Raw genomic sequence first — 20,154 nt, forward strand, 5'->3', positions numbered from 1 at the left:
CAAGTTGGGAGGGACTAGAGTTAACATAACAGTCCTCTGTTATATTAAGGCATGACATTGAGTTAAGTGCTGTTGGAATAGCTTCCTTAAATTTAGCTATAGTACTGTCAGATAAGCATCTAGTGTAGAAACTTTTATTTAATTTCGTATAGTCTGGTAGTAGGACAGTAATAAGCAATGGCAATAATGGTGGTCTGTGTGGGTTTCTCATATACAGTTGACACTCTTGACAATATTCTGCACTATGCATCTTTATTTATGTATTAGTCTGTGTAACCTCCTACTGTGCAATACGTCATTTGTATTCATCCACACCTCACTCATCTGTATATATATTTTTCTATTTAACCTTTATTTATCCAGGTAAGTCGATTGAGAACATTCATACCTGGAAGCTGCCCAGTACTACCCCAGTCTGATCTGACCACATTCATACCTGGAAACTGCCCAGTACTACCACAGTCTGATCTGATCACATTCATACCTGAAAGCTGCCCAGTACTACCACAGTCTGATCTGATCACATTCATACCTGGAAGCTGCCCAGTACTACCACAGTCTGATCTGATCACATTCATACCTGGAAGCTGCCCAGTACATCCACAGTCTGATCTGATCACATTCATACCTGGAAGCTGCCCAGTACTACCACAGTCTGATCTGACCACATTCATACCTCGAAGCTGCCCAGTACATCCACAGTCTGATCTGACCACATTCATACCTGGAAGCTGCCCAGTACATCCACAGTCTGATCTGACCACATTCATACCTGGAAGCTGCCCAGTACATCCACAGTCTGATCTGCTGGCCAATGAGCAGCTCCACTGGAGCGGTTGAGGTTAAGGGCCTTGCTCAAGGGCACCTCAGTGGTGGTAGTGACCCCACTTTCCCCACCCAGATTTTATCCTGTCGGTCTGGGGATTGAACCAGTGACCCCCTGGTCACTAGCTCGCTTCTTTAACCTTTAGGACACCACTGGCCCCGTGTATCTGTGTGTATATATATATATATATATATATATATATTTTACCTGTCTGTTTATAATAAGGGTGTTAATAGTGTACATATTACTATTATTAATATAACCCCTATTCTATTTTTCTATTTCTTATAATACTTTTCGTATTTTTTCCTATGTCTATTTAATGTGTATTTATGTTATTCTGATGTGTGTGCATTTTTCTTTTGAGCTGCTCTAACAAGGAAATTTCCCCAGTTTGGGATTAATAAAGTCTATCTTATCGTGTCTTATCTTCCAGAAGTGAAAATGCTGTTCATTTTCTCCATAAGGATTTTGATTATCAGTCATAATGTCTAAACCATCCTAGGGTTACGAGATTGTGAAATGAAGGTTTCTGCCCCTGTTGAAGCCACAAGTCTGTATGAAATCAACTTTGTTTTAAGAAAAAAACGTTTTATTTGCGATGTCATGGATGGATGAACTGCTAGTGAGCTGCTACCACTGAAGTCTCCCATCATTTCTGTACACAGTCTTGAACCTTTGACTTTTTTTCAGTTTTCAAAAGTTTTTTTGCGCCGAATCAAATGTTTTATGAACACAATTCATCTCGTAGCTGGTTGGCTCGGTTCCAGACTTAAATCTCTTTATATAAGCATTTAATGAAACAGCAATGGAGATATTGAACGAGAAAAATCACTTTATGGAACCAGAGCCATTCAAAAAGAAGCTCTGGAGGGTAGGTGTGATGTGCAGTCACATATCTTTTAGTTTTATTACTATACACAAAAACTGCATCAGAAAATCCCAAAGTTTAGTTTTTAACTTTGGGATTTTCTGATGCAGTTTTTCAAATCACTTAAATCAACTTCATTTAAGTGTTTGTCAAAATTTGCAATTTCATAATACATTTATTCATGATAAAAAATAATTCATAGCATAATAAAATACATATTCATCTCTCTTTTCTATACTTTTTGATCACTTTTGGGGTGTTTGTATTGCACCTGGCATTTCCTCATTCCTCTGTTTGATCATCTGGAGGTACTTCCACCTTACAGAATACAGAGCCTTTATTTTAAATATCATTTCAGTGCATATGCATCTCCTGCTTGTCTACATAGCATGATTATGTGTTGATGCCATTTATTCATTTTGTAAAACATGGAACCAACACAGGAAGTGTAGTAGTAGTGATATCATCACATGCTGTAACCTGCACCCACAGACCGGGCTGTAATTTAACCCTACTGGGCAAATGTGGCAGCGTCAGTTTGTGTCCACTAAAAGTACTTTATTTTGCTGCTGACAGGCTCAGATTATTGTTCTAAGAGTCTGACAACATTATGGAAAGGATCCCTACAGAGATGGACCTTTAAAACCTCTTTGAAAATAGGGTCCAGGTTGAAAAAAACGGTAGTTACCCTTTAACTGATTTCAAAATTCTTATTGTTGATTAACAGTTAAACAATTAATCATTTAACATCCCTACACCAAGGTACAGTAAGAGTAAAGAAACTCAAGAAGGAAGCCCGGGGCTGGTCTGGCACTGGACAACCACAGTTACAGTTACTGATCAGTGGAGTAATCTTCCCTGACTCTCAGGATTGGATACAATTTGTACAAGTCCATAGGTATAGGATCACATTTAGGTGATTTTCAAAAATGTTCCTTCATATAATTCCTTAGGACTTATTTTCTTTCATTCAGAACATATTGAGGACACAAATCTGTTGATTATTTTGTTGTTGCAATTTGTGTGAGGTTGAGCCATATTAGAAGGCCGACTGTGGCGTCGCCTCTCGTTGGCCCTCGTCGCCTTTGTCTTGGCCAAAAAAGTAGCACTGGAACACACTTCAGAGACTACAGCCAAAGGTCAGGTACCACGTATGTTCTGTGCCTGCATGAGAGGAAATAACTCTCCATACCAGCAAGCGGCGGTAATCTATTCGTCATTCAAAAAGGGAAACCGGAAACAAATGTTGCTATGATACCCAGAACAAACAGATTTTGCTCGATCAGAGCCAGAACCGAACAGAGCCTACGGATGACAGTGGACACCGGGAGGGGGACTGCCCGTTTCTCCGACACTCCATTGTTCCGACCTCTCAATAACCCGAAAAAATTCCTTTTGGTTCTACAGCCTACTAGTCCGACGTGCCCCACTATGGCCACACCAAGACCCGCCCTACGAAGCAGCTCGATTGGTTGGGGTTAGGCATTTGACCTGGAGTGGTTAAGGTTAGGATAGCTGATTGGTCAGGGGATAGACCTGTACAAATGGGGTTACGTTACCTTGCGTAAGCATGGACGCCTGGCCAATAAATGCTTTTAATGGGTGGGTCTTGGCGTTGCCATAGTGGGATTCGTAATATTGCTGGTGGACGTTGGACTAGTGGGCTGTAGGACCAAAGGGAATTTTTCTGGTAATTGAGAGGTCGGAACAACGGAGCGTCGGAAAAATGACATGGCACCCACCGGGAGATGGCTAACCAGACTGTCCCTCTCCCAGGCTGTCATCCGTTCTCTCGGCAAAGAAGTCTCCCTACAGTGGGAGCAGAGCCTCAACGGTTGGCTGCTGACTCATAAGCTAACGTTAGCTTGCTAATTTCACCCACCCAACATGCCTTCATCATACACTGGTTACAGAAAATTAGCCAAACAAAATTGTCACTCATTTGGCGATAGCAATGTGCTTATGTGACAAGAGCGTGTGAATTAAACATGAAGTTGTTACATTTTACTAACTAGAGGCCGACCAGCTGGCTGGTAAGCTAGCTTTCTTGCTAGGGGGCTAATTGTTTAGCGGTGCAGACGGTGCAGAGAGAAGGAGGTCTATTACGGTCTTTATATTAAATATCTCGGTATAGGATATTAGTTTATTAACATTAGTTTATTTTGTAATGTGTAGGTTTGTAGAGATCTTTTAAAAGACATGGATTGTTAAAATAAATATACCTACACAAGTAATGTATATCTCATTGTACGTTTGCCATCTTGGACATATTGTGCAAAAATCGTTATTCCACTTGCTCGAGCCTATGTGTTTTTTAGAAGGAACATTCAAACGTCATTTCTGGCCAGTTTTGACAGCTGTTGTGTATTGGATTGATCAGATGAGATGAAAAATGAAAGGAGCCTTGTGTATGCCTCTCACAGTCGTTTTTTAGCTTTTCTGACTACCTTTTTCAAGCTGATCGCCGACAGCCGACAGCTGCCGACGCCGATTCCATCAAAAAAAGGACGACGAAGGACGACAAAGGACGACAAAGGACTAGGGCGACGGTCGCTTACGGCCGACGGTGGCCTTGGTGAGTCAGGGCCTTTAGCAGCATAAACCTAACAACACGTAGGATGCAGGACATGAACCTGTTTTCTGGGACAGAGTTCTGTACTCTCTCCCCCCCTGTGACCAAAACAGGATAAGCAGTTTAAAGAAAATGGAAGGACACTCTTTAAACAGTTATTGTTTTTCAAGCAGATAGCTCCTAGAAATATATTCAGAAGTGAGTTTTCCTTTCATGTCAGAAGGTCAATTTGTTAGAGTACGTATCACAGTTTTCCAATAACCGATATCTGGCTTCACAGTGAAACTCAGCAAGTTTTCTTCTTCAAAGAGAGCTTGGTAAATAACATTACCCAATGGGCTGAAAGCCTCTCAAACTCACTGGGTGCTAATTATTCCAGTTAAGTAGCCGCATTACAGGGATACTGGCCAATGACCAGAGGCTTTTTTCTGAGAAGGTAGCCCTGCAGTGCCACCCATGACCTATTTCACATGCTTACATCCAACAAACAGATTACACAGATGCATGAACACAAACTTTTAAATGAAGCGTAAAGAGCAGACACAAATATGTACAACATTAACTATACAGAACAGGTGATCTCTGCCTGATATGTAGTTGCAGCTTTAATCCAAATTTCCATTGGACAGAATAACAGTATTACACAATCCAATACAATTGCCCTACAGGTGTGGCCAGTTGTTAAAGCTCATAATGTTTTGTAAGGCTGTTAAAGGTATTATTTTAGCTCAGTGGCCATTTTCGTACTAAACATTGCAGACAACATCTCGTTTTGACATCTCGTCTGGTTCTGGGTGATTTGGACAACTTCAAGTTACGCCCCTCTCTTGCAGTCCCCAAGACACACCGTTCTCGCCCTGTGTTAGGATCTGCAGCTTTCACTGTGTTCTTGCCTTTGTTATCCCCACTCCTCTTGTTCTGTTGCCTGCCTTCCCTGTCTGTGGCTGCATCTCATCCCCCTTATTTGATAGCTCCTCGACTCCTCGGTCCTCGGCTGAACCGAAAGTTGTTCTGTCCCTCCTCTGTGAAGGCCGTCTTAAAGCTCTTATTTCTGCCCAGAGGAGCGAGGAGCGAGCATCGAGGAGGGATCATCGAGGAGCTATAGGCGAGGAAACACAAGAGCAGCCTTCCCGGATGCTGTGCAGCTAAAGGAGTTGCTAACTTCGCCCATACAGCTGACAAATTAATGTGACGCTTCAGTCTCATCTCTCTAAAACACATTTGCTCGTTGCCTCTCTCCTCCCATGATTTCCTCGAGTCTCTCCTGTGCCTCCTCGGTGGGAGGGAAGTGGGGGACTCAAGGAGGCAATTTAAGGGCTATGAGATGCAATGCTTATGTCTGCCCCGAGGACCGAGCATCGAGGAGGGATCATCGAGGAGCTATAGGTGAGGATGCATGAGAGCAGCCTTCTCGGAAACCATGCAGCTGAAAGGGTTGCTAACTCCGCCCATACAGCTGATTAATTCATGTGGCGCTTCAGAGGAAAGGACGTCTCATCCCTCTAAAACACATTTACTCGTTTCCTCTCTCCTCCGATGATTTCTTGGTGGGAACGACTAAGACGCGAGGAAGGGAGGCAAGTGGGGAACTCAAGGAGGCAATTTAAGGGTTATGAGATGCAACATGTGTCTCTGTGAGAGGCTGGGCGTGGCCAATCTGCTGCCAATCACCTGCCAGTTCAATCCACCACCTGCAAGCCCTCAGCACTGATTGCTATCTACTCCTGCTGCAGTATTTAACCCGGTCTCACACTCCACTCCTCGCCAGCTCGTCGTTATGCCTACAGTGGTTAACGCTTGTCAAATTTTTGAACCTTTTTCCCCTGATATCTTGCATTTTTGCTCCCTGCCTTTTTTGTTACCAGCTTGTCTGACCTTGTGCTCTGTTTTTTGCCTCTTTAGCACTGCCACGCTCCACCAGCCTGTTTGCTTTGCCCAGCCTCGTTCTTGTATATCTTAGCCTACACTCAGGTCTCCATTCTCTAAACTGCCGACAACCTGCATCTACGCCCAGCTTCTCCGTTGATCCCCATTCTTTCTGTTCTGTTCTTTTTTTTTTTTTTTTAACTGTTTAAACCTGCCTCATCTGGGTTCAGTTCTGTTCTTGAGCATAAGCTTAACACCCTGACTGCAAAAAGCCCAGTCTATAGTGCTAATAAGCCAATATTATGTTGGTCATACTATCATTGTTGGTCTGCTCTGACCAATGTTTCTACTGCCGTTTTCCTAGATTTTACCTATTACTATTATTATTATTATAATTATTATTATTATTATTATTATTATTATTATTATTATTATTATTATTATTATTAGGGCTGTCAATCGATTACAAATTTTAATCTAATTAATTACATACTCTGTGATTAATTAATCGAAATGAATCGCATATATAATTAACGGTGCCTGAACCGATACTTTTTAAGAAAGGAAAAAAAAAAAGAAGGGTACTAAACAACAGTTGGTGACATTAAAGAATGGCTTGTCTATTGCTAAGGCCATATGGTCAAAATGAAATGATTTAATAATAATGTAATCACTATAACAATAACTTATTTCACTAGTAAATTGCTGTTGAACGACAAAAACAACCACCAGAGAGGAAAAGTACATTTAACAATAACTTTGAATGCACCACGAGGCTGTAGTTTACCAGTTTCATTGAACGCACCGTCTGTGTTGTTTTTCCGACAACGGCTCTTAATACATCCATGGACAACGGCAGCTGCAGATTGTTACATACCGTAACGATTGTTACATGAATCCTCTACAGTGAAACACAGTCAAACTTTACACCGTTTAGCGTTAGCTGTCAGCATTTTAACTGTGTTTAATCCAGCTACTAGCTAGCGATAGGCTAACGTTAGCTGCTGTCGAGTATAGTGTTAACTAGCTAGCGGTAGGCTAACGTTAGCTGCTGTCGAGTATAGTGTTAACTAGCTAGCGGTAGGCTAACGTTAGCTGCTGTCGAGTATAGTGTTAACTAGCGTCACGTGCAGCGGTGTTTGTGTTGCCTGTATCGTCTTCAGAGCATCAGAGAGAAGAGCAGACATATCAGTGGCACCAGATTTTGGTAGCCAACCCTATTCGGGAAGAAGATTTTTACAAGTAAATGTTCCAGTTAATGATCCAGGCAGAACATTCTGGTCTCCCTCCTTCATTTTACAGTCCAATGGTGGATAGAACGGCTCCGGGTCAAACGTCAATATGGAATGGATTAATCTGCGTTATTTTTTTTAACGCGTTATTTTTTCTCAGATTAATTAATCAAAATTAACGCGTTATTTTGACAGCCCTAATTTATTTTATTTATATATATATATATATATATATATATATATATATATCTTTAAAAGGATGCTATAATCATATACAAATTCTCCACATAGTGGCTTCAAAACTGGGTAATGTTCAAACACATCCTGAAAATAAAGCACTGGTTCTGAACTTTAACAAAGAATATAATGTCTTTGAAGGCAGGAGGTTCAGGGGGAAATAAACTGAATAAGTGTTGCATGCCTGATTGATTTTTACAATCAGAGAGTCCAAACTGAAGTTGAAAACAATTTTAAGCTATAAGTAATGGGCATGAGTGGTATTGAGTGTAAATGAATCCTAGCCGTACGCCCTGATTGGGTGAGATTGGTTTCGCTCAAGGTGGTCAGGTAATATCATTTGCAAAAGGTAATTCAGTTCACTGCAACACAACATTATCTAGGATAATTACAGGGCTTGTGTGCTCTTGGCTGTAATACTTTCAGGAATAATAACCTCAGCTTTGTGAATTACCTCTTACTTCACTTCTATTTTTCAGGTACTATCCAAATGAAAGTCATTGTTTTATGACTAACACTATTCTTTCTAACCTCGTTGACTTCATGTGTCTTCAGTAATCAGGCTGTAACAGAATAGCACATGATCATTAAATGCAGGTGTAAATGCAGATTATTTCATCCAATTCACTTTCAGAGAGGGACGCAGGGACATATTTGGCTGCTCTGACATCAGCCACTATGAATTCCATCCATCCATCCATTGTCATCTGCTTATCTGGGGCCGGATCGGGGGGGCTGCAGCTCCAACAGGGGGACCCCAAACTTCCCTTTCCCGAGCCACATTAGCCAGCTCTGACTGGGGGATTCCGAGGCATCCCCAGGCCAAGGTGCATCAATCTCTCCACCTAGTCCTGGGTCTCCCCCGAGGCCTCCTCCCAGCTGGACGTGCCTGGAACACCTCCCTAGGGAGGCGCCCAGGGGGCATCCTTACCGGATGCCTGAACCACCTCAACTGGTTCCTTTCGAAGCAAAGGAGCAGCGGCTCTACTCCGAGCTCCTCACGGATGACTGAGCCTCTCACCCTATCTCTAAGGGCGACGCCAGCCACCCTCCTGAGGAAACCCATTTTGGCCGCTTGTACCCTGGATCTAGTTCTTTTGGTCATGACCCAGCCTTCATGACCATAGGTGAGGGTAGGAACAAAAATTGACCGGTATATTGAGAGCTTTGCCTTCTGGCTCAGCTCTCTATTCGTCATAACGGTGCGATAAAGTGAATGCAATACCGTCCCCGCTGCGCCGATTCTACGACCAATCTCCCGTTCCATTGTCCCCTCACTCACTAACCAGGACTTGAACTTCTTCCCTTGAGGTAAGGACTCATTCCCTACTTGGAGTAGGCACTCCATGGTGTCCTGCTGAGAATGGTTTCCTGCTATGAATTCCCACTTTACATATCAACTAAATAATAAGCTTTCTATGCCACTTCGGGAGACAGCAATCCAGGAGACAGCAGGCAGCTGACATCATCACCAACTTGTCAGAAATGGATAATCGGGATATTTGTGGATGAGAAACATGGCAGATGAGCCAGTGTTCTGCTAGTTTAAGATCAAAGCATGGCAAGTGGATTTACCACAGACACATGGCAGATGACATAAACACACAGCTTAAAGTTTGATTATAACTAATTTGACAAAAACTACAAATGTTACAACCCTTTTGCAATAACAATTAAGTGAAACTTGATTAAAGGGTAAATTCACATTTGTTCAAGTCTGTCTTAAAACAATAGTGAGGAGAACATAGAAGCAGGTTTTGCCTGCTGTACATATTCCTCCTGTTCATACTGCCCATTAAGAGATTTCTTTCAAATCCACTTTCAAAGTAAGCAATGGGGGACAAAATCCACTGTCATGATCTGGCTGTGCCACTCCCTCAGTCCTCTTGTTTCCTCTATTTTCCCTCCCTGCTGTTTCTGTCTGTCAATAGGCTCGTTCAAGATGAGCTAGGTCTGCGCAGAATCAATCACTGGCGATTGCCGCCCAATGAATGCTGGGTAGATTTGTGTCCGACTTGATCCTGACTCGCTCTGATGTCATGCACACATGGGCAACGATAACCTCACGAGCTCAAGGCAGCTGCAGGTTTGAGAGGCGGGCAGCGCAGTTGCTTTTCACCGACTACAAGACCCAGGGCATGATGGGAAACGCTTGGCTCTCAGCTGATCTAACTGCTGATTGGTTCAGAATCGACTAAACATGATTAAGTTTTATATAAACTTTTTCTTGTTTTTTAATTGGAGGGTTTTTGAATAGCTATTTGTCTGAGTTTAAGGCTTATTCTGTACAGAACAGATGTTGTGTGGCTGATGGTGACGTTTAGAAGTCAGAGAGACTAAATATGTTCATATTATGGATCATCTACAGTCTGTTATTAACATTAGAAACCGATCATCTACAGTCTGTTGTATATTAAGGTCAGCAACAGATCGCATATAGAGCATTTTAACAGCTACTCTGTCATAATAAATACAACTGGAGACTGTGTACAAGCTGATATATGGGCATGATAACATTTTAATTAATCTGACCTAACAGGATGTGAGCGTTTTCGTGATTTCCTATTCAAACTGAAGGCTGCTGGAAACGGTTGTAAACTGTCCAATTGCATATTCCCTAGTCGTTTTTGGAAAAGCAAAGTAGCAGCATACTTTCTTAAATTTTTTGTAGAAGATAGGTTTGGATTTTAAGCAGTAGTGGAGTGGCAATCGACGTAGCCCTGGTCGGCCTATGACGTAAAGCCATCGAACACCTCTTTTTTTTCTCGTCACGTTTGGAGTCTATTGATAACGTTAACAGACAGTGTGTGAGTCTAATGATGGAAAGCCAAAAAAGAAAATGGAAAGGTGGCGCTGAGAAAGTCAGACTCAAAAAGCTGAAGAGAAGTCTGCAAACAGGATGCATACAGGAGAGGCAGGTGTTTCAAGGTGTTTGTAAATTCCATTCAGGAGGGTTGTGACAGCATCTTCCACTCCCCTTTTCTCTCTGTAAGCAAACTGTAATGTGTCCATGTGAGCTTGGGTTTGTATTTTGAGACGACTTAAAATGATCCACTCAAAGCACTTGATAGCAACAGAAGTGAGTGCCACTGGTCTAAAATCGTTCAGTCCAACTGGTTTGGGTTTCTTAGGAAGTGGTAAAATTTCCGCTGTTTTCCATATCACTGGGACTTTGTGTGTCAAGTGATTTCTGAAACAGTCCTCTGAACACCAGGCTCAGTTGTTCTTTGCAGCTCTTTAGGATGGTGCCTTCCAGCCTGTCAGGGCCGGCAGCTTTCCGTGTCCTTATATGGTTGAAGATCCCCCCCCACTTCCTCACAGCTTACCCTGATTGGTGCACTTGCTCTTCTATCGAGGCTGATTGGATTGGCTGGCACGTCACTCTCCCATCTCGCAAAGTGTTCATTCAGGGCATTTGTTTGCTCGACTGTATGTACCAGGGTGTTTGAGTGGTGATTTTGACCTAAGATAGTTTTAATACCCCTCCATGCCATATGCAAGTTATTTTCCTTGAGTTGTTGTTGTTCAACTTTGTCTTTATATTGTCTCTTGCCCTGTTTGATTTTCGTCTGTATTTCCTTCTGAATCAGCTTCCCTCCATGCCTGTCATTTGCTTTAAACGCTCTCTTTATTCACTAACAGTTTGTTGGATAAAAGAGCGTTTAAAATCAGACAAGACTGAAGGTGAATGACGGTCGCCCCTCAATGATCTCTCGATTAAAATAAAGGTTGAATGAAAAAATGAAGTAATGATTATGAAGAAGGCACAAACCGTTTATGACCCCATCTTCCTGTGGTTTTATGACTGTCACATTCCTTTGCCCATGCAGGTTGAGATACGCCACAAACAACATTATACATATTGATTAAGATATTGATTTTGTAGCAGGAATAAAACTTAACCAAAGTGTCTCTCTAGGGCTTGTTGCCTCCTCCCTCCTTCCTCTTCTGATCATCACACAATCTTCCTGATCAATTGCATTGATTTGACCATTGATTTACTGTGCATATAGGGACACATACACTATATCCACGTTGGCTTTATAGGCCGCATGTCCACCTGGTATTCAAATCATATCTGAATGATCGGATCACAAGTGGACAGCTCTAAACGTGGGTTTGCACCTGGCAGTAGAATGCGTCTTTAAATGCGTCTTGAGTGACCACTTCAATTAGCCCAATATTAAACCCAAATAAAAACATCCTATAAAAAGACAAACCATTACTTAATTAGATATAGTGACTTAGTGACCATAAAATTGCCAATGAAAATAAGTGCTATATGAAAGAATGGCTAAAACAAAGTACATTTGTATCCACTGTGAAACAGGATAAGTTGAGACAAAAGTTAATTTTCTCACAAGTTGTCCAAGATATAAAGAAATTAGAGAAGATTTAATCCTCAAGACTTCTGGTTATGGCGGTGTGGTAAGCGAATGTGGCTCCATGTGCTCTGTTGCTAATCCTGGAAGAAATACTACTTAAATTACCTCAATTGGAGTAAAAGTATCACAACTTGAAACAGTGGTTGTAATACCATGTAATGCGCCGGGAAAAGTGACCAAGGACCAATATAAAACAGCTGGAGGAATCAGTAATGAAGAGGGCGAGCCGGCGGGACCAAATTCCGGCGAGGAAGGGAGTACGCGTGTTGTGGAGTCGGGTGCCCACAGTGCTGAAGTCGTGGACAACCCCTCCACAATGGACATCATGAAGGCTATACAGTCATCCAAACAAGATTTCATCCTCAAATTCAACCAGAAAACCCCAGACTTTCTTACCCTCCCAAAATACAGACTAATTTAAACCCTTCTGGGAGAAGACACTGTAGAACTGGCAGGAGAATATGTTGCTGCCTGTCACAAAGTAAGAAATATTTCAATGTAGAACAACTTTTAATTTTATTTCCTTTTCTTTTATTTAATTTTATTATTTACTGTTTATATTCTATTGTTTGTATGTGACTATGCTTTGGCAACAGGTTTGATCCATAACGTCATGCCAATAAAGCCATTTAAATTTAAATGAATTGAGACAGAGATGCAAAGCAACCACAATAACAACATTAACTACAATAAAATAATAGAGATATCACTAATAATAATTATAGCAGTGGATATATTTGAATAATAAAAATAGTAGTAACAACGGTAGGGATGGGAATCGAGAACCGGTTCTTCTTTAGAACCGGTTCCCAGTGAATCGATTCCTTTGAACCGTTAGTGTACCTGCTTAACGATTCCGCTTAACGGTTCTGCTCGTTGCAAATGTTTCATGACCATGACGTCACACACGCGCTGCGTTCTCTTGGTTACGCAGCAAACATGTCATTGAGGCAGAAGCGATCTAAACTGTGGTTATATTTCACTCGAAAAGATGCCAATGCAGTCATTTGCAACAGTTGTAAAAGTTTAATTTCGGCAAAGGGGGGAACTACCTCCAATATGCAGAAGCATTTGGCCACACAGCATGCAATCCGTTTACAGGACTGTCGCGTGTTTGATTCTCTACTACTCAGCGACACAGCAACAAGTGAGTCAAGCAGCAGCGGAGCTAACGAGACGCCATCTGCTATTAATGCCAAAGGTAACTTGTCTATTTAGTTAAAGGAGAACTCCGGGCAATTTTTACGTTAATCTTGATCGCTATACTTTTTTGAGTACTAACCACGAGCCGAATTGGTGCTAGCAACATGGAGCTTCTGTAACTAACGCCCAGAGCTCCCGTTAGCTAAAACGGCAGTTATGGGGGCATAAGCTAAAGAGTGCCTTTGTGCCTCTTAACAGACTCAAAATGCTATTAAAATGTCTGTGCAACACGAACAGGGCCCTTACATGACAACAAGATGCGTTTAGCAACTTAGCCATTGTTGAAATTCACATACCTTGTTAGCTGCTAGCTGCCGTCTGGGATGAGTGAGTTTGTTCAGCCAGGCTCCAGTAATAATCATCACGCTGCAGTCTCGTGTGTATTTGTAACATAAATATCCATTTAGTGTGCAATCCATCTGGCGTTGGTGAGTAGGAGTCTTGTCTGTGTCGATCGTTGTGGTTTCCTTAGCCGGGCTAGCATGCCCGGCCGGCATCCCTGCCTCTGCGTCCTCCCCGCCCTTCTGGCTTCACGCGGCCGACAACAATCCAACGAGCGCCCGCTGGTCTGGTGGATGTCTTCCAGAAGACCGTTCAAGCCTTCGCCGCGAAAAATTGTATTTTATTTCCCCCTCAAAAATAGATAATTGAGCACTGTAGTGGTTCTGACCATATTAGTGACTATGCTACATGGCAACGGACCAAATTATGTTTGGGTCCTGTACAGTAAAATAGTGTTTTAGATGGCTAGCTGTAGTATCGCTAAGTCCCGTGGGAATTCAGTTGTAGCAGGAAAAAGGTAACAGGTAACTCTTGACTAAGTCCAGAGAGATCTCGTATCCTTCCTGAGAGGGCAAACATGACCATTTTTCTGCACAAAAATGACCATTTTTCTGCACAAAAATTGTTAATTTGCCCAAGTTGAAAGTTGTGGTCTTTACAGAAGACTTCTTTCTATTTTGTATGTCAGTTGAGTTGAATTTTGTTTCAGGTTGAATATTCCCAAAGGCACAAGCTCTTCCTTGACTGTTTACAGCAGGGGTCTCAAACTTGCGGCCCGGGGGCCAATTGAGGCCCACGGGCGGATATTTTGTGGCCCCCCTACTTGACATCAAAGTTTAGTGTCAGTGCAGCCCGCACGTTGTTCTGAAATGCACCTTTTTGCTGAGTCGTTGCGTGTGCCGTTTGCCACGCTTTTATTTTATTTGTTTATCACTTACGGGCTACCATAGCCAGTCTCGTAACTGCGGCGTTTGTTGTCAATGGTTGTCAAGCTAACCAACCGTGAAGTACCTGGGGAAGTATCAACGTTAGTCACTTGGTTAAAACGTGTTCCAGAGTGACGGAAAATATATGCCATCACCCAGTTCCAGTCATGTCTCTCTCAAAACGTGCCGTGAAGAGAAAGGTTGGCGATGAGCACAGGCAATTTCAGTGAAAGTGGGAGACGGAATATTTTTTCTATTGAGCACAGGAGCACTCCTACATATCTCATATGCACAGAGAAAGTTGCGTGTACAAGGAATATAACATCAGACGTCATTACTCAACTAGACATGCTGAGGAGTATACAAAATACCAGGGAGATGAGAGAAAGAACCGGGTCTTGAAAAATGTCTATTGAGGCAACAAGATTTATTTAAGAAAGCAAACAAAGAATACTTTTGTTGAATACTTGATGCGGCCCAGCCTGACCCACACTCTGCCTCGAGCGGCCCCCAGGTAAATTGAGTTTGAGACCCCTGGTTTACAGTCTGTGTTTTTTGTTTTTATGGCACTTAAATGGCAGTTTTATTTATTTTTTTGGCTGGACCAATGAATGTGAAAAAATCTATAGGTCCCTGAACTTTACTTTGTAGCTCACCTACTTTTAGGTTTGTTCTGAGGTTGCTACACATAATTTGTGTATACTCTGAGTATGTGCGGTGTTCTTATCAGATATTAAAGCGAGTTAATACAAACAAACAAATTTGTACTTATTTCCTCACCCAATGAGAATCGATAAGAGAATCGATAAGGAATCGGATCGATAAGCAATATCGATAATGGAATGGAATCGTTAAATTCTTATCAATTCCCATCCCTAAACAACGGCAGTAGTAGTAATATAAAAATGACTAATAACAATTATAGTAACAGTTGATAGTTAATGGAATGATATTAGTCGTTCCAATAATAGCAAAAATAATTATAGAAGTTTAACTAATAATAACAGTTGCAGGGCCTCAAGCAGGACCACGGATAGGTGCAGGCACTATCCAGGTGCCACCACAATCCAAGGAAACCTGCGAGACGAGAAAGCACACAGACTCTGGGGAAAATGCCAAGTTAGTAACATGCATTAACGGGACATGATTAATTTGACATCACATCTGTTAGGTATTGAACAGGCCACATGAGCCACAGGTTTTCCTCTACCTCATCCGAAAAATGTTTCTAAAGCACAGCTGCACAAGTGATTTGTCCAGGTAGTCACCAACAAAAAGGCCCTCATCTTTCATTTCACTCAGAAGCTGTATCCAGTACTTCATTCCTTCTTTGCGAGGCATCCCCCGCCAACTCTTAAACATCTGATTTGTACGAGTTGTTCCTGTGATGTAGATATGTTCGGAGTTTTGCCGACCGGATACGGCAAAAGTTTAATCTATCAACTAGCGTTGCTCTGGTTGGTTGTAGCGCTATCCTATTGCGTGCTGAGTCACTGTCAACATCACTTTGGAGGAGGTAGGTCTGGAAGTCTCGCACAACCACATTCTCCGTTCCTAGATCTGTCCGGATTAAACGGGGACAACCACCAAACAGCTCCGCGGCCTCCATAAAGTATCCTCCTATGACGCGTGGGCTGCAGCCTGTATGTGCTGCTTTCAGCCATATCATTTTTCGGGAAAAGCCATCTATGCAACCATTGATGCAGATTCCATATGGTTTAAGCTTGTTGTAAGAATCTACATGCAAGATATAGTTACATACTTCAGCAAAATACTGCCTGAACAATGGCTGAGGCGTTATGGTTCAGAGCTGCAAGAATTAAATGTTCATCTTCCTTTTTTTGCACAAATGTCATTTTTCAAGCATTTGTTAAACATCCACCAGTAGCCGTGTAGTCTTCCAGGTCTTTACAGCTGTTACATGATAAAATCCAAAACTTCCCCGAAGTTAGCATGTTGTTTTTGTGGGAGCCCGTGCTTTTTGAGAAGCCAGATTAAAAGAATTACTTTATGCTTTAACGCAAGTGACCTAAGTGTCATAAAATGTCATTGTAATTCATCACCAAGCAGGCTCCACAATATTGTTAGTGCTACGCCTTCTAAATAAGATAAGGTGAACTTTAATAATCCCACATCAGGGAAGTTGTTACAGCAGCTCAAGAGTAAAAAAAAGCAAAAGAAAAAAGTGACAAATAGAAGTGAAACAAGATTAAAAAAAAACAACAAGACAAAAATACAAATAAAATAGCTATGAACACTATATACACCTTTCACTCATACAGATGTGTCCATGATGGATGATAATTGCTCAGGATAATTGTAATACACACATGGTGCGTTGCATTGTACTAGGGAATAAGAGTATAAACAGTATACATCAACATTTAATTGTACAGGATACTAGCAGGAAATTGAACAGGATGTTGTTAAGGGGTGGGTAATGGTGACAGAGACAACAGCGTTACATCAATGTTACATCATCATCATCATCATCAGTGTTTCTCTAACGGGCTGTAAAGAAATGTTAGAGGGCACCAGTGGTGCACTGGCCATCTAGCATACTGGGACAAATCCTGATGGGCCGCCGCAACGGTGGGCTGGTGGAACGTCAAAATATTGATTATAATTTTTACCGTCTGTCTCTGTCGTCTTGACACAGCCCTCTGTATGTCTGTCATTTGGGGTGTGCATGAGAGCGTGCTGTATGCATGTTTCGGGACTGGGCTCAAAGGCCAGTCACAACAAAGTTAGTTCAACTTGTGCTTACGTCATAGGCTCCGCTGTAGCCAACTCCATGGCTTCTGTTGCCGCTGTAAAACGGTGAATAAACTGTTTTTAGTGTCACAACCCCCACAAAAATTCAATCAATTCAAAAAATTTGAGAAAAAAGTAAAGGAAGCATTAGAGATACAAGCTTCCAAATGCAGAAAAATGACCTACTGTTTGGGTATTAACATCCTCAAGTGGCCAGCAGCAAGAGCAGACAGAAGCAGTAAGATGGATGTTAAATTGTTTTGTGAAATTGTTTATCACATTTCGTGGTCCCAGTGGATAAGTCCAGGGATGATTTTCTTTCCCAGTACGAGCCTTGATGGCACTATTGCTTAGAGGGTTAAGATGTCCACCATGAACCTTTGTGTTCTTGAGAGAATCACCAAGGAGGATTAAATACACACTGGACATGCACGCACACACGAACGCACACACAAATACAATCAGCTCCCCAGCAGGGTTCCATTATAATCCCACAGCCATGTGGTTTGTCAGCGCACGTGTGTGTGTGTGTGTGTGTGTGTGCGTGCGTGCGTGCGTGTGTGTGTTCAGATCCTCAAAAACAGACCACTTAACTAATTGTGGCTTACTGTTTGATATCTTTGTTTGGCTCTAATGTGCCTCTTTTGAAGTAGAATATGGTAGTTAAGTGTGTGTGTGTGTGTGTGTGTGTGTGTGTGTGTGTTAGAGAGAGATCTATATATGTGATTAACGCTGCAGCTCTGTGGGGAAAGATAACTGCTACCAGCTGGGATACCCACAGACACTTCAGCCTGGATGTTGAACTTTCTTTGTGTGTGTGTGTGTTTGTGTGTGTGTTTTTCTCCCTGTATACACTGCTGTGTATGTGTGTATTTGTGTCCCTGTCTGTGTGATGAACAGTATGACACTCACCGGGACATTTTGTTATCCAGCTCTTTAGTTTCATCTCAACAATAAATGGGATCATGAGCTGGCTCAGATGAGTCGTCAGATCGGAGAGCAAATATAGGCTTTTATTCCCAAATCATGGTAAATAACTAGAGTTGTTTAATTTCTAAACCTCTTTATTATTCATATGCTAAGTGCATGAGTACAGAAAGCCAATAAAACAAACACAAATTTATTTGAGCTTGGTTCCTTGTTTGACATCAGACATAGCAGATAGAAGAAAGAAGTCTCCAGGTCCTAGCCTAGAAATCTAGACCACCCTAGCGACAGCAAATGTAATTTGCAGCCAGGGTCGTCTAGCAACTCTCCCTTGGCTTGCGAGCTGGAAAAACCAAACTCTAGTCAGGCCAATCACATTGTGTATAGAGTCGGTGGGGGGGCTTAACATAATGACGGCAGAGTTGCGACGGTTCCGCGTGAATTCCCTGCTACTTGAAAACAAAGAAGATGGCTGCTGCTGCTGGTGAACAGCGGTCTTTGGAATCGGCTTTGGCCGCGACTCTGGGAGACTTGGAGTTCAGCTTTTCTTTGAGAAAAGAACAAAGAACGGCACTGAAGTCATTCTTAAAAAAGGAAGATATCTTTGGAGTTGTGGCCGGGTTAGCGCAGTTGGTAGAGCAGGCACACATATATAGAGGTTTACTCCTCGACACAGCGGCCGCAGGTTCGACTCTGACCTGTGGCCCTTTGCTGCATGTCATTCCCCCTCTCTCTCCCCTTTAATGTCTGCATCTGTCCTGTGGAAATAAAGGCCTAAAAATGCCCCAAAAAAATTATCTTAAAAAAAAAAAAAAAAAGATATCTTCGGAGTTTTGCCGACCGGATACGATAAAAGTTGAATCTATCAACTAGCGTTGCTCTGGTTGGCAGTGATGTGCGATACCACTTAATTCCTATTCGATCCGATACCAAGTAATACCCAGGCTGGTATTGCCAATACCGATACCAATACTAATACTTTTTACGTATTTTATTTGTAGTGTGATGTGACAACTAAAGTAAAGTAAAAATGTAGGCTGTGGCTTACCAATTCCAAATTATAGCTACATAATGACAAGACAATAAACTACTCTCATATTATTTAATTATTGCTGCCAAATGACTCACTGATTGAAGTCTGTCTTGCCCTAGCACCTTGCGTCTTCTCGCCCTGGACCTCTTCCTCAGACCGCCACATCATTATATCCAGGGGCGGATTGGCCATCGAGAATACCGGGAACAATCCCGAACGGCCGGTCCATTTCAGGCCGAACCAGCCGGTGGTCAATACATTTTGTTTTTTTTTTTTGCTGCTGGCCGGCCGTTCAGCTGCAGCGGAGCGCTCTGTGTGTGTGTGTGTGTGTGTGTGTGTGTTTCAGACCGGGCCAAACCAATACTTTCAATCTTGAGGGGGGATACGAGTGGCCCCTCCTAACTTGGACTGATCCTCGTTTTTCCTGACATCCGATTGGCTCAAACTTAAGGCGCCGAAAAAAGAGTTTACTTTCAGTCAGGTTTGGATTTGTATGAATGCAACAGAAACGGACGTTAAAAAATGGTGAAAAGAAGGAAAGAAGAGAAAGAAATGGGTGGGGCCGAAAAAATAAGAATGAAAAAGAAAAAAAATTTGGCACAAGAGGCAGCTAAATGCGCCAAATTAACAGACCTTTTCCGTGAAAGGGTGCTGTGGCAGGAGTTAACGTTACAGATGAGGAAAGAGGACCCAGCAGCATGGACAGGACAGGTGCACGATTAGTGATGTGTTTATTATACGCTGAAATTATTTATATTTGCATTTAAATATAGGCATATATATTATATAAGGGATAATGTGACTTGCTTATACAACCTGAGGAGGCAGGTGTCATCCTAAAGTTTCTTGAAGGTCTTCAGCGTAATCTGATTATCTTTATACCATAAAAACACTATTAGAATTAAAATAACTGCAAAAAATCCTTCTGCTCGTGCACCAAGGGCACTCGCGTAAAAGGCCTCTCCATCTTAAAGTCCCGGGCTGAATTTCAGTCCCAGTACGGCCCTGATTATATCATCATATTCACTCTTATGACTTAA

At 42.1% G+C, this 20,154-nt stretch overlaps 1 long non-coding RNA gene across 1 annotated transcript; it reads left to right on the forward strand.

The window, feature by feature from the left end:
- Positions 1–349: 349 nt before the first annotated feature.
- LOC116042106 lies at positions 350–19,060 on the forward strand. Its single transcript, XR_004103110.1, has 3 exons — positions 350–363; positions 18,469–18,473; positions 18,973–19,060. It is a non-coding gene; the product is annotated as an uncharacterized LOC116042106 (long non-coding RNA).
- The last annotated feature ends 1,094 nt before the right edge of the window (positions 19,061–20,154 follow it).

This window comes from Sander lucioperca, chromosome 20 (genome assembly GCF_008315115.2).
Source record: "Sander lucioperca isolate FBNREF2018 chromosome 20, SLUC_FBN_1.2, whole genome shotgun sequence".
NCBI lineage: Eukaryota > Metazoa > Chordata > Actinopteri > Perciformes > Percidae > Sander > Sander lucioperca.